The sequence below is a fragment of the Drosophila suzukii genome, chromosome 3, assembly GCF_043229965.1.
Source record: "Drosophila suzukii chromosome 3, CBGP_Dsuzu_IsoJpt1.0, whole genome shotgun sequence".
NCBI lineage: Eukaryota > Metazoa > Arthropoda > Insecta > Diptera > Drosophilidae > Drosophila > Drosophila suzukii.
Genome location: NC_092082.1, coordinates 32,959,632 through 32,973,297, shown reverse-complemented (window position 1 = coordinate 32,973,297; position 13,666 = coordinate 32,959,632). Strand labels below are relative to the sequence as shown.

At 34.6% G+C, this 13,666-nt stretch overlaps 1 long non-coding RNA gene across 1 annotated transcript; it reads right to left on the bottom strand.

Annotated features, from left to right (window-relative positions):
- Nucleotides 1-12,417: 12,417 nt before the first annotated feature.
- Nucleotides 12,418-13,180, bottom strand: LOC139352921 (uncharacterized). The gene is made up of 2 exons (XR_011603961.1): nucleotides 12,654-13,180; nucleotides 12,418-12,594 (listed from the first exon to the last, which is right to left on the bottom strand). It is a non-coding gene; the product is annotated as an uncharacterized lncRNA (long non-coding RNA).
- Between the last annotated feature and the right edge of the window lie 486 nt (nucleotides 13,181-13,666).

The following is a 13,666-nucleotide window of genomic DNA, read 5'->3' as shown; positions in this document are numbered from 1 at the left end:
ATTCCAATTTCCTTTAAAATGAAATTATTATTATTATATCATTCAACATTTTTCTAATGTTAAACAACTCGTTGTACTAGTCCGTTTAATGGGTTATATTCAACTAAACGGTCATGTATGAGGAGACAGTAAGCTTGGGTATTTTCATGACTTGGTGTCTTCAGTTCTATTGAAATTCTCACATCAATAGGACCAGTTTTCACTGATTCGTTTTGATATGAAAGATCAACCACAATAATAGGGGCCTTCAATTTAAATTCATTTTGGGTCAAAAATGCTTGTGATTCAAGATTATGGTAACTAGATTGAAACCTTGTATATATTTCATATAGGTGAGCATACTGATCCTTACTAAAATCAACATTCAGATTATCATATGGATATGACTCAGAATTCAAGTGAACTTTCAAGTTTAATAAGTTATTTGTGAAAAGTTCTCCATTTAGTGTAAATCCAATTATGGCAAATCTTGGTTTTTCGCGGTTACCCGACAATTTCACATTCCAGCTGTGTTGACTTCCATACCCCAATTTGGGGTTAACATATGAATCCCAACTCAGGAATGCGATTGGTAGGTTTACCCCACTTTTAATAATATCGTACATCTTAATTTTTGCAAAATCGCTCGGAGTTACATAGGGAATTTTCCAGGTTATATTCGTCATTTCCAACTTAAAAGTTTGTTCATTTCTGGTTCGACTCGTCTAGTGATGCTGATCAATAATATATAGTGACATATCCAAAGTACCACATACTCCTATGTACATGTCCACACACCCACACATACATGCACACATTATGCAGTCACCCTCGAGACACCCTTTAAGTAATAAGAATACAAATTTAATTGTCAACAAGCCAATGGAAAATTACCGAACTAAAGGCAAGCCAGAGGAATTTTCCATGAAACAAAAAACCAAACTTTATAGACTAAAAAATTAGAACGAGCCGCTGTTCAGAGAATCACTCAAAAGTAAATTTCCCACTCACAAAAAGCTCTTAAGCTTAAAACCGAGGTATGATCGTAAGTAAAGTAGGAGTTAGAGAAGAGTTCAGTTTAAGACTTATCAACAGTAGGTCGGTGTTCTTCCAAAAATATTCTCACCAGTGTAAAGTAAAAATAAATAAAGTTTTTTTTATATATATATGATGGACGTTGATGCACTACGAGCAGTACAAACAAGTGGCCCAACGACACCAAGCACGTGCTTGTTACGCGCGGGGCCCTTTTATCAATTTGGGCAAAAAATACGAGTTCGCGAGGAAGATACAAAAAACAAATAGAGACGGGACACAAATGAAAATTAAAGAAGCATCTAAGAATGAAGCAAATGAGTTAAAATATTAGTTTTTAATACCGGGATAGAAGTAGAAGTGCAAATTAAATGATAAAGGTTTTTATAATTATTACATAGAACGCGAAAGGGCTCGTGCAGACAAAAATTAGATGTACATCGTGGCAAATTTAGGGGATAATAATTTCGTGTTAGTCTAACAGGAACATTGAAAGTTAGGCGGTTTACAAGTTCTACAGAATCAATATCACCTCTTATAAGATTTTGCATAAAAATAGTACCAAGCATTGTTCTACGATTTGCAAGGGTAGGTAAATTAAGCAATAGTAATCTACTCTGATAGGAAGGTAGCCTTATGTTTTGATCCCAGTTCAAACTACGAAGGGCAAAAAGAAGAAATTTTTTTTGTACCGACTCAATACGGTCAATATGCACTTGATATTGTGGACTCCAAACCGAAGAACAATATTCCAAAATAGGACGGACAAGGGAGGTATATAATAATTTGGTTGTATAAGGGTCATCAAATTCTTTTGACCAACGCTTTATAAACCCAAGAACACTCATGGCCTTGCTGACAGTGGACATTATGTGGCAGTCAAATTTAAGTTTTGGGTCCAGAAGAACGCCTAAGTCATTAACTGAATATATACGGTCGAGTAGCGTATTTTGAAGAGAGTAACTAACAAAAGTAGGAGTACCCCTATGAAAAGTCATAACGTTACATTTAAGGCAGTTCAAATTTAAAAGGTTATACTCACACCATCCCTGAAAACAATCAATATCTGACTGTAAGTTGAAACCCGACGCTATATCATTATGTGATAAACAAAGCTTAACATCATCAGCATACATTAGTACACGAGAGTGTGTTATGATAGAGGGAAGATCGTTAATAAACAAAGTAAACAGCAAAGGGCCCAAGTGACTACCCTGAGGCACTCCAGATGTCACATAGATCAGTTTAGAGGCAGCGTTCTTGAATATAACCCTCTGAGTCCTACCATTCAAATAACTTGAAGTCCAAGTTAATAGATTACATGGAAACCCAAGCTGATTTAATTTGAATAAGAGAAGAGAGTGGTTGACAGAGTCAAAGGCCTTACTAAAATCAGTGTATATAACGTCAGTCTGCATTTTATTCTTAAATCCATTTATTACAATAGATGACAATTCCAGAAGGTTGGTGGTGGTCGATCTTCGCTTAACAAAACCATGCTGACACGGTGATATTAGCGAGGAACATAAATGTTGCAAATGAGAAGTAATAATACGTTCAAATGCTTTAGGAATTGCCGACAATTTAGAAATACCTCTGTAATTCTGGGCATCCGCCTTCGCACCCTTTTTGTGAAGTGGAATGATAAAAGAGTCCTTCCAGATAGTAGGAAAAACTGACGATGAAATAGACAGATTAAAAAGTTTAAGAATCGGTTTACATATGGTTGACGCACAAAACTTAAGCACACACCCGGGGAGTCCATCAGGACCGGGAGAATAAGTTGGCGTTGTTTTTTCTAAGTCTCTTACGAGAGAAATTTTCGTAATTTCAGGGGTAAAGATACAATTTGCCTTATTTAAGGGATTAGGGTAGTTAGAATTTGACCAAGCAGCCGAACTATAAGTAGTTTGGAAAAACTCGGCAAATAAATCAGCAATTTCAGAATCCGTCGATGCCTCCATTGAGTTAAAACGTACCGATGAAGGCAATGCTGACGACTTACGCTTGGCATTGACAAAGTTATAAAACTGCTTCGGATCATTTGAAAATTCCAATTTACATCTACTTAAATACATAGAATAGCAATGACTATTGAGAACATTAAAATCCGATCGAGCCACCACATATTTCGAAAAATCAGATGGCTTACCCGATTTCTTATACTTTTTATAAGTGTTTGTCTTAAGGTTTTTAAGTCTTTGAAGCGCATTAGTAAACCAAGGTGGCCTGTTTGTCTTTGAAGGAAACCTATCAGGAACGCATTCATTAAAAAAGGTATTTAACACTATATAGAAGTGTTCAGTGGCACTTTCAATATCCATACAATTGTACAATTCTGTCCAATTATATTGAGAAATCATGTCGTTAAGTTTTTTATAGTTACATTTTCGGAAACATCTCACTTTAGTTTGAGGAACTAAAGGGGAGAGGGTATCAACGCATGGGATGCAGATTGTCAATTCCATTGTTGGATGATATCGGTCTTCAGGTACAACAAGAGCGTCAATTCTAGATACCGTGACTTCAGACGGGTCTGAAACAAACACAAGATCTAGTTGTCTATTTAATGAATTCCGTATAAAGCTTACTTGCTGTAACGATAATTCTAGAAGACCATCTACAAAATCATGGGCGGATAGAGGTATAGCGACTAGTGAGTCAGTAGGAGGAGACCAAGAAATATCAGGGAGATTAAAGTCACCCAAAACAATCAAAAGGTCACTGTTAGAAAGAAGGGATAGAACAGATTTTATCGCAGACAGATGGTGCTCATAAATTATTAAATCAGAGCCAGGTGGAATATAGGAACATGTAACAAATATTGAGAATGATTGCAAGGAAACTTTCACACTAACAAATTCAATTTCATTAGGAGTATCAGAGTGAATTCTCTCGGATGTTAGGCTAGTGCTAACGGCAATCAGCACACCGCCTCCCCTACGTGATGAGCGATCGGTCCTATAGGCATTAAAATTGTTTGACAGAACTTCATTGTCAGATATCTCTGGTTTCAGCCAAGTTTCCGTAAAAGCCAAAATATCAGCAGTAAATGCAGAGGAGTCAGCATAAAGCTTGGGTAGCTTCATATTTAGTCCCCTAACATTTTGATAAGCCAAAAATAAACTTTTTAGTTTTTTGGCGCAGTGGAAGGTCTGTTATTTGTTCTCGGTTTATTGGGAACAAATTCTTTTATTACTAAATCATCATTAAGCCAAAAGCTTTCAGAAAGTAGTACCTTAAACACATCAGGCGGAGCAAATATTTTAAACGACGATATACTACGAGCATATGAAAATCTAAATTGCTCAACTGAAATATTCTCGGATGGGAATTTTTCACGAATAAATTCCAAAACATCCTCAGATGTGGTATCTGGGGTGAACCTCGAAACAAATAATTGTTTTCTTTGTGGAACAACTGATAATTTCTTACGTCCCCCAGCAGCAGATTGCACCTCACTAAGCTGAGAGCCAGAAACGGTAACTTCTGTACCTATAGATACGGTCGGCACCGTAGCCGGCACTGAAGGTTTTTTTACCGCCCGACTTCGAGAAGCAGTGACTTCACCTAAAACAGCTGTATCCATAGGCGCAGTGGGTTCACTTACCACAGTGTCAACAGAGACTGCTGCAGCCACCAAGTTCGGATTTGGGGTGGATACCGTGACCGTATTAACTGCCGCTAAGCTGGTTTTTTTACGTTTAGGCGACTCATTTAGTAATTTTTTATTATTAAATTGGGCACAAACGGTATTGAACCCCTCATTGAGCTGTTTAAAAGCACCAGAGAGATTCAAAAGGCTGTCTCGAGTCTGCTTCATAAAGCCGCTCATCTCAACAACCATTTCCTTGCATGATCCACATGACCACATGAGTCCAGAATTCTGATCAATGAAGTCTTTGACTCTACCAGTAAATCCTGCACATTTAACGTGCATTATCGACTCGCAGAGCCAGCAGAAAATAAAAGGGTCTTTAGTTGAAGACGAAAGATTACAATTTTTCTTTGAGCAGACAAGAGCCATTTTAAGGAAGTTAAATAAAATAAAATAATATATGAAAATACCTCGAGTAAATTTGGCACTGGGATCAAATTCCAAAACCACAAAGGCACAAAACACGAAAAAAAATAAGAGCGCGAGATCGCGTAATAATTTAAATGTAAGAGAGCACGAGAGAAAAAAATCTATCGATTGAGCGTTGCTTGTGGGACACTGACAACTTTACGCAGGAACAGTTACAATGAACAGGAACAGTAAACAACTAGTTTATCCTGATCAGCGAATAATCAGTGAACAAACAAAAGACAATCACCGAGACCCGCATAAGAATCTATGTGCAAATTTCGCACGAAGAACTTACAACAACAAAATCCAATTCTGTCAATGTGCGCTTAAAAACCTAAAATAAAAGTGCCAATATTGAGAAACAAAAAGTCTATGTGTAATTTCTACAACAAATAGACTAAATTAAAATCCAAATCGGTCAATACGCGCTAAAGAAAACTTAAAGTGCAAATATTGAAAAGAACAATAAAAATGGCAAACCCCTCAACGTTACCACAGTTGTCCGAGATTCATTTGAATCAATTAATCGGCCAAATCAAGGAATATATAGCCAGAGTGGAGTACCTTTTACAACTATACCCTACTCAAGACGTCCGACAAATTCACGTTATATACGGAGCTATATAGAGGACCATTGTCGACTCAGCCCAGAGAGTCATCGAAGAGGAGAAATCTAATACATGGATAACAACTAAAGCAGCCCTAATCAAGGCCTTCAAGGATCACAGACCATACGAGGATATTATACAACATGTTCGGGACACCCAATATCAAGGAAGCATAAGTAAGTTCGTTAATGAACTAAAGTTAAGGTCTTCAAAAGTAAATATTAGAATCGGATCAAATAGAAAGATCAATCTATACGAATTTTCCTAACAAAACAATTAAAGATTTTATTGAGAGAAAACTTCCCGACAGATTGTATAATTCCCTATCCAAAAAGGATATGTCAACACTTTCTAACTTAAAAGAATCAGCAATGATATTAGGTCATTGGGATTCAGACCCTTTTGATAGTTATACACCAAAACGTCATGATAACCGAAGGAATTCGGGAAGTAACATTTCACACCAGAATCATTACTACCAAAAATATAATTCTCAGACACATATTCACCCAAGACATAGTTACAATAACAACCTGAACAACTCAACAAATCCTCAAGGTTCGACGAACAGAAATCAAATTCCCCCTAGAAACCAGGGACATTATCATGAGCTTAGGAGAAACTTAGACCAAGGCAGGGCCCAAATTCATCTAAATTTCCAGGCATCTACATCGAATAATTCTCCAAGTGCACCCGTCAAAAGACAGAGAGAAAACGAAAGTGCACAGAACAGAATGGATGTAAATTTTCAGCAAACTGCCTCGTACTTAGAATATGTTGCCCATATGTAAGAGTGATGATTAAGGGAAGACTCCTTAGAGCAATGATAGATACCGGGTCATCTATCAACTTAATGACAGAAAACTTTGGAAGTAATAAAGAACAAATAGAGAAATTAAATGTATTTAAAATAAACGGTTCAATGGAACTAACAAAAAGCATATCATTAGATCCTTCCAAAATTTGTCCGACTAAACAAAAATTCTATTTACATAAATTTTCCAACAACTACGATGTCCTAATAGGTAGAGACTATTTAAGAGACAGTAAAGCAAAAATAGATTACGAAAAAGAAACAGTTATGTTAGGAAACACACTACTTTATGTAAAATATAGATATAGACAAGATTGAAGAGGATAAGACCGCATTAGAACGCCTTAATCCGCTCTTATCAAAGGACTAATCTTTTAACTTTGCTATTAATAATGAATTAAAAGAATACAATGAATATAGATTAGAACATTTAAACGAGGAAGACAAAGAAAATTCAAAAAGGGTTTTGTTCGAATACAATGACATCCAGTACAAGGAAGGTGAAAATTTGACTTTCACAAGTACTATCAGGCATTCGATACAAACGAAACATGAAGACCCAATATATAGGAAAACCATACAAATACCCTCAAACTTTCGATGAGGAGGTTAATAAACAAATTAACGAAATGATCGAACAAAGAATAATTCACAAGTCGAAATCTCCCTGTTGCTCACCAATTTGTATAGTTCCAAAAAAAAGTGATGCATCAGGAAAACCAAAATTCAGACTAGTTGTAGATTACAGAAATTTAAACGAAATCACAATCTACGATAAATTCCCAATACGTAGAATGGATGAAATATTGGACAAGTTAGGAAGATGTCAGTATTTCACTACCAATCGAGCTAAAGGATTCCATCAAATTCAAATGGAACCAGAGTCAATAGCAAAAACAGCATTTTCAACCAAACATGGCCATTACGAGTACACCCGAATGCCATTTGGCCTTAAAAACGCCCCCGCTACCTTTCAAAGATGTATGAACAACTTATTAGAGGATTTAATCTATAAAGATTTTTTAGTATATCTAGATGATATAATAATTTTTTCCACTTCATTGGAGGAACACATTCTATCGTTGAACAAGATATTCTAAAAACTTCGAAACGCGAATTTAAAACTACAATTGGATAAATGCGAATTTATGAGAAAAGAAACAGAGCTCCTAGGCCATATAGTAACAACTACAGGCATAAAACCAAACCCGAAAAAAATAAGTGCCATTATAAATTTCCCGATACCGAAAACCCCAAAGGAGATAAAATCATTTCTAGGTTTATGTGGATTTTATAGGAAATTCATACCAAACTTTGCAAGTATTGTAAAACCCATGACAATAAAACTGAAGAAAGGTGCAACAATTAACATTAAAGACAAACCATAGTCAGTGATTCTCTTTGACAACAGACGCAAGCAACATGGCGATAGGAGCAGTATTATCTCAAAACCATAAACCCATTTGTTATGCCAGCAGAACCCTTAACGAACACGAAATAAATTATTCCACCATAGAAAAAGAACTCTTAGCAATTTTATATGCCACCAAATATTTCCGGCCATATTTATTCGGCAGACCTTTTGAAATATTAAGTGATCACAAACCTTTAGTTTGATTAAACAACATTAAAGAACCGAATATGAAATTACAAAGATGGAAGATAAAACTAAGTGAATACGATTATCAAATTAAATATTGGCCAGGGAAAGAGAATTATGTAGCCGACGCATTATCTAGAACTAAAATAGGAGAAACTATGTACACAGATAATTCTGAAGAAAACATACCAGAAGAAACGAAAAAGGAATCGAAAAAATTACTAAGTGTTTAGAGAAAAATATTATTTACCTGATTATCAAAAGCTTATTCAAAATATAATAAATTAATGTGAAATTTGTAACATCGCTAAAACAGAACATAGAAATACTAAACTGAAATTTGAACTTACCCCAGAAATTCAAAATATAAGAGAAATATTTGTTATGGATTTTTACATTAGGTAACCAACAATTTTTATCGTGTATCGATGTACATTCAATTTGCTACCCTAGTAGAAGTCACAGGTAGAGACTGGTTAGAAGCCAAAAGAGCTATTATGAAAGTATTCAATGAAATGGGAAAACCACAAGAAATCAAGGCAGATAAAGATTCAGCATTCATGTGTGTAGCCTTACACAACTGGTTAAATTCAGAAGGAGTACAAATTCAAGTAACAACAAGTAAAAACGGTATTTCGGACATAGAAAGATTTCATAAAACAGTAAATGAAAAATTAAGAATTATAGGAAGCGAAGCAGACATTGAAAACAGATATACTAAGTTCGAATTAATCCTTTACATTTACAATCACAAAAGAAATCATAATGCTACAAATCAAATACCAGCTGACGTATTTATGTATGCAGGAACTCCCGATTACGATACACAAGAAAAGAAAGTGAATAGAACTGAAAAATTAAACGAGAAACGTCAGGACTATGAAATAGATCCAAAATACAAACAAGCTCCTCTAGTGAAATCCAAGACTACAAATCCATTTAAAAAGACAGGAACCTTGAAGAAGGTAGATGAAAAACATTTTGAAGAAACGAATAGAGGAAGAAAGATTGTTCATTATAAATCAAAGTTCAAAAAGAAGAAGAAAATTAATAAAAGTAAATATGATGATAATTCCAAGTAAACAGAAGGAAATGAACGGAACAATCATTTTCTCTATAATATTAGCAACTGTAATTCAACTGACAATTGGACAAAGTATTGAAATAAATCCCATAAAGGCACAAAACGGATATCTTGTGTTTAAAACAGGATCAATAGAAATCCCAACAAATTATGAATACCATTACTTCAGCGTAAATATAACAAAAACCGAACAAACATTTGAAGATCTTTTAAAAGAAGCCGATGAATTCAATGATGTTATCCAAATCAGATATTTAGTAGAAAAACTTAAAAGAGAAATCATGGAATTACAATAGCAAAACTTAGTAAGAGAGGTCTATTTAATATCGTAGGAACAGTTTACAAATATTTTTTTTCGGAACCTTGGATCAGGATGATAAAGATGAGATGGAACAGAAAATCAATAACTTGGTAGATACTAGCGTTCAAAATACAGATTTAAATATGATTATCGATGTCATAAATAACGGAATCGAAATAACTAACAAATTAAAAGAAAAAGGAGAAAGAGAGCAAAACACGATTATTTGAAAAATATGAACCCTGAGAAATTGTTGAGAATCAAAACATCAACTTGGCTTAAAACAGACAAAAATCAAATTTTGAAATTTCTATAGTCGGAAGTAACCTCATTAAAATCCTTAATTGTTTAATACAATAAGATGAATACACTTTTTCAAATTCAGTGTTAGATTATACACAGAGTGTTTACATAAATAATAATATAACAAAATTAGAACCATTGTCTTATATTCGAACAAAAGAGATAATAGAATCACATACAAAATATTATAATGTATTCCAAACTATTACTTTAACAACTTTTGTAATCATTATTATATGCATTTTATTGTATTTATGGTATAAATTTAAGGGCATACCAAGAAAACTGATTGTAAAATATATAAAACCAAAGGAAGAATCACCAAAAAGTACAGAAATTCTAAACGATCTACCCAATCAAATTAACATAGAAGAAAATATAATGTTATACCCAAGATTATCGACCTGAGGACAGGCCAAATTCAACGGATGGGGGAGTGACATATCCATAGTACCACATACTTCTATGTACATGTCCACACACCCACACATACATGCACACATTATGCAGTCACCCTCGAGACACCCTTTAAGTAATTAGAATCCAAATTTAATTGTCAACAAGCCAATGGAAAATTACCGAACTAAAGGCAAGCCAGAAAAAATTTCTATGAAACAAAAAACCAAACTTTATAGACTAAACAACTAGAACGAGCCGTTGTTCAGGCTATCGGCACGTTCCCACGAATCAGGATACTCAGATTTCGGGACCCAAGTCTGGAGTCCAAAGTCCAAATTTAGAGAATCACTCAAAAGTAAATTTCCACTCACAGAAAGCTCTAAAACTTAAAACCGAGGTATGATCGTAAGTGAAGTAGGAGTTAGAGAGGAGTTCAGTTTGAGACTTATCAACAGTGGGTTCTTCCAAAAATATTGTAACCAGTGTAAAGTAAAATTAAATAAAGATTTTTTTTAATACACTTATGGTGCAGATATTTAATTATATATACCTTATGGGGTCGGAAACGTCTCCTTCACTGCGTTGCAATTTCTGACTAAAATCATTATAGCAAGGGTATAAAAATAAAATAAAATAAATACCCAAAATCAGTTTTGTCAATCCTGCAAGTGTTTCTTGCTAAAGAATAAGTGGGCATTCCATTTCCGTTCGGAGCTGCATAAGCGAAATGCAATTCGACCCCTCGACGGAGAAGTTAAAAAAATTTCTGAGGGATTCAAAAGAAGAAGACTGCATTACATGTATTTAAATGATGGATCGGACTTGATCTTACCTGAGAGTTGCTGAGTTTCTCAGCATTCTATTAGAAAATTATACTTCAGCAAAAGTAAACTTTGAACTGTTTGCAGCGTATATACTTATTAAAGATGAATCTGAAGAAATTGAAATAAAAAGTTTTCAAAGTAAAATGACGATCATGTATAAAGATTCTGATTTAGAATGTATATTCCATGAACTTACCATGGAAATAATTTAAAAAACTCAAGAATTTCAAGAGAGGAGACAGTAGAAGAGACAATCTCTTCGCTTTAAAATAAATGTGAAATTAGATTTCACAGGGTTGACTTTCCCACTTGAAATAAAATTTAAAAAAGATTGCTTAAAAAAAGAATACTCTTATGAGCTTAAACGTTTTCGGATGTAATGAAGACACGAAGGAAATAATTGGACCACTTTTTTAATCGGAAGTGGAAAAACCCCTTCATATCAATATGATGTTTTTGGAAGACGGTGGAAATGAACCTTGTATGTACATTAAAAATATTTTAATATATTAATTTTAATCTCTTTTAAGCAATTAAATAATTTGTATATACTTATGTTTCAAAGACTAATGACTGCTCAAAGAAGAAATCAGAAGATGGCGCAATTTTTCCGCAATGTATGTTTACATTTTTGCTGAGGAAGCTGCATTGAAACACAAGAGTCTATAGAAGGAAGGTCTTAAAGAAGCCGCACCCCCAGAATAATACACTTGAATTTAGCCAAGTTCAACATCAGTTTCAAGTTCTATTCGTTGTCTACGCTGATTTTGAATGCACTCTGGACCCGAAAATTCTTGAAGTGAGCCCCAAACTATTTAATATTAATGAACATATCCCATTATAATAATCTTATTATATAAAGTGTGCTTTTGATTCTAGACTAGATAATTTTCCCTTCAGTTCCAAAAAAAAAGATTCACTTGTGAATCACCTTGTGAATCCCGTGGGACATGTCCTCTTGCACAAGTGAAGAACAAGTGACGCTCCATATAGAAAATTGTATGGGATGTCCGCATTTTCACAAGTGAAAATTCAAATGAAAATTTTTCGAAGTCCCACGGGATTTCACTTGTTCCTTATACTCATTTTTCGTATGGCCTGTCACGTGCCGGTGACTCGTCCGTGAATCACTTGGGAAAATCATAATTTTTCCTTGAGTTTTCACTTGTGAAATCACTTGCAAGGGACACGTCCCAAGTGAATCACTTGGGAAAATCAGAATTTTTCCTTGAGTTTTCACTTGTGAAATCACTTGCAAGGGACACGTCCCAAGTGAATCACTTGGGAAAATCAAAATTTTTCCTTGAGTTTTCACTTGTGAAATCACTTGCAAGGGACACGTCCCAATCACTTGGGAAAATCAGAATTTTTCCTTGAGTTTTCAATTATAAAAAAATAGAATTTAAAATACATACATATTTAATTTCATTTTAATTAATTTTAATTATACAGTATTAAGATTTTCAAAAATTGTAGAGTTATTATTTCTGTGTTTTTGCTTGGTAAGTTTATTTTTAACATTAGTCATAGCCTTTCTTAAAGATTTGTCCGGGTCCTCGGAGTACTTGGCCAACGCTCCTGAAAAATGTAATGCATATGTTTAGAAATGCGTTTTACTTTTTCATTTGTATATTTACCTTTAAGAACTCCGTATAACCCTATACGGCATCTGAGGGACTTTTTCCCGTTGGACCCGTCCAAATTGTAGTCATTGATAATATCTTCTGCTATAATAAGTTTAAACCGCTTTGACAGCGGTTCGCTCCCAATTATTATACCCGTTACTGGTAGAGTAAAAGGGTATACTAGATTCGTCGGAAAGTATGTAACAGGCAGAAGGAAGCGTTTCCGACCCCATAAAGTATATATATTCTTGATCAGGATCACTAGCCGAGTCGATCTAGCCATGTCCGTCTGTCTGTCCGTCCGGATGAACGCTGAGATCTCGGAAACTATGGGAGCTAGGCTATTGAGATTGGGCGTGCAGATTCCTTAACATAAGTGTATTCTTCTCATCAATACCTATCGAGTGACCCGAAAAAAAGTTTGCCACGCCCACTCTAACGCCCACAAACCGCCCAAGCCTGTGACGGCCACAGTTTTCATGCTAGATAAAAAACTGAAATGTATTGGTCTCGTCAATACCTATCGATTGATCGATCCAAAAAAAATTTCGCCACGCCCACTCTAACGCCCATAACGCTTAAATCTGTCTACCGCCGGTAGGTGGCGTATTTAAATCTCGATTTGCTAGTAATAGTAATCGCCCTGATTTTTATAAATTTGTCGTTAATGGCGATTTATTTTATAAATTTAGAGTACGATAAATTTTCAAACAAAACGGCCGAATACTATTTTTATGTAAGTAACAGTAATAATATTAAATAGTATTCGTATTTATCGTACTCTAAATTTATTAAATAATCGCCATTAACGACAAATTTCTAAAAATCAGGGCGATTACTATTTTCAGTGTAGGGTTATAAAAAATACCTTTCAACTATGCCATTTGTCATTCAGTTGAATCTTTAAAAAAAGAAGAAAAATTACAAAATTATACAATAAAACAGATTTATTAACTCACTAGAGACCGATGGGGTTTCTGTAAAAAAAAATATTGTATTAATGCAATCACTATGGATATTGAAAC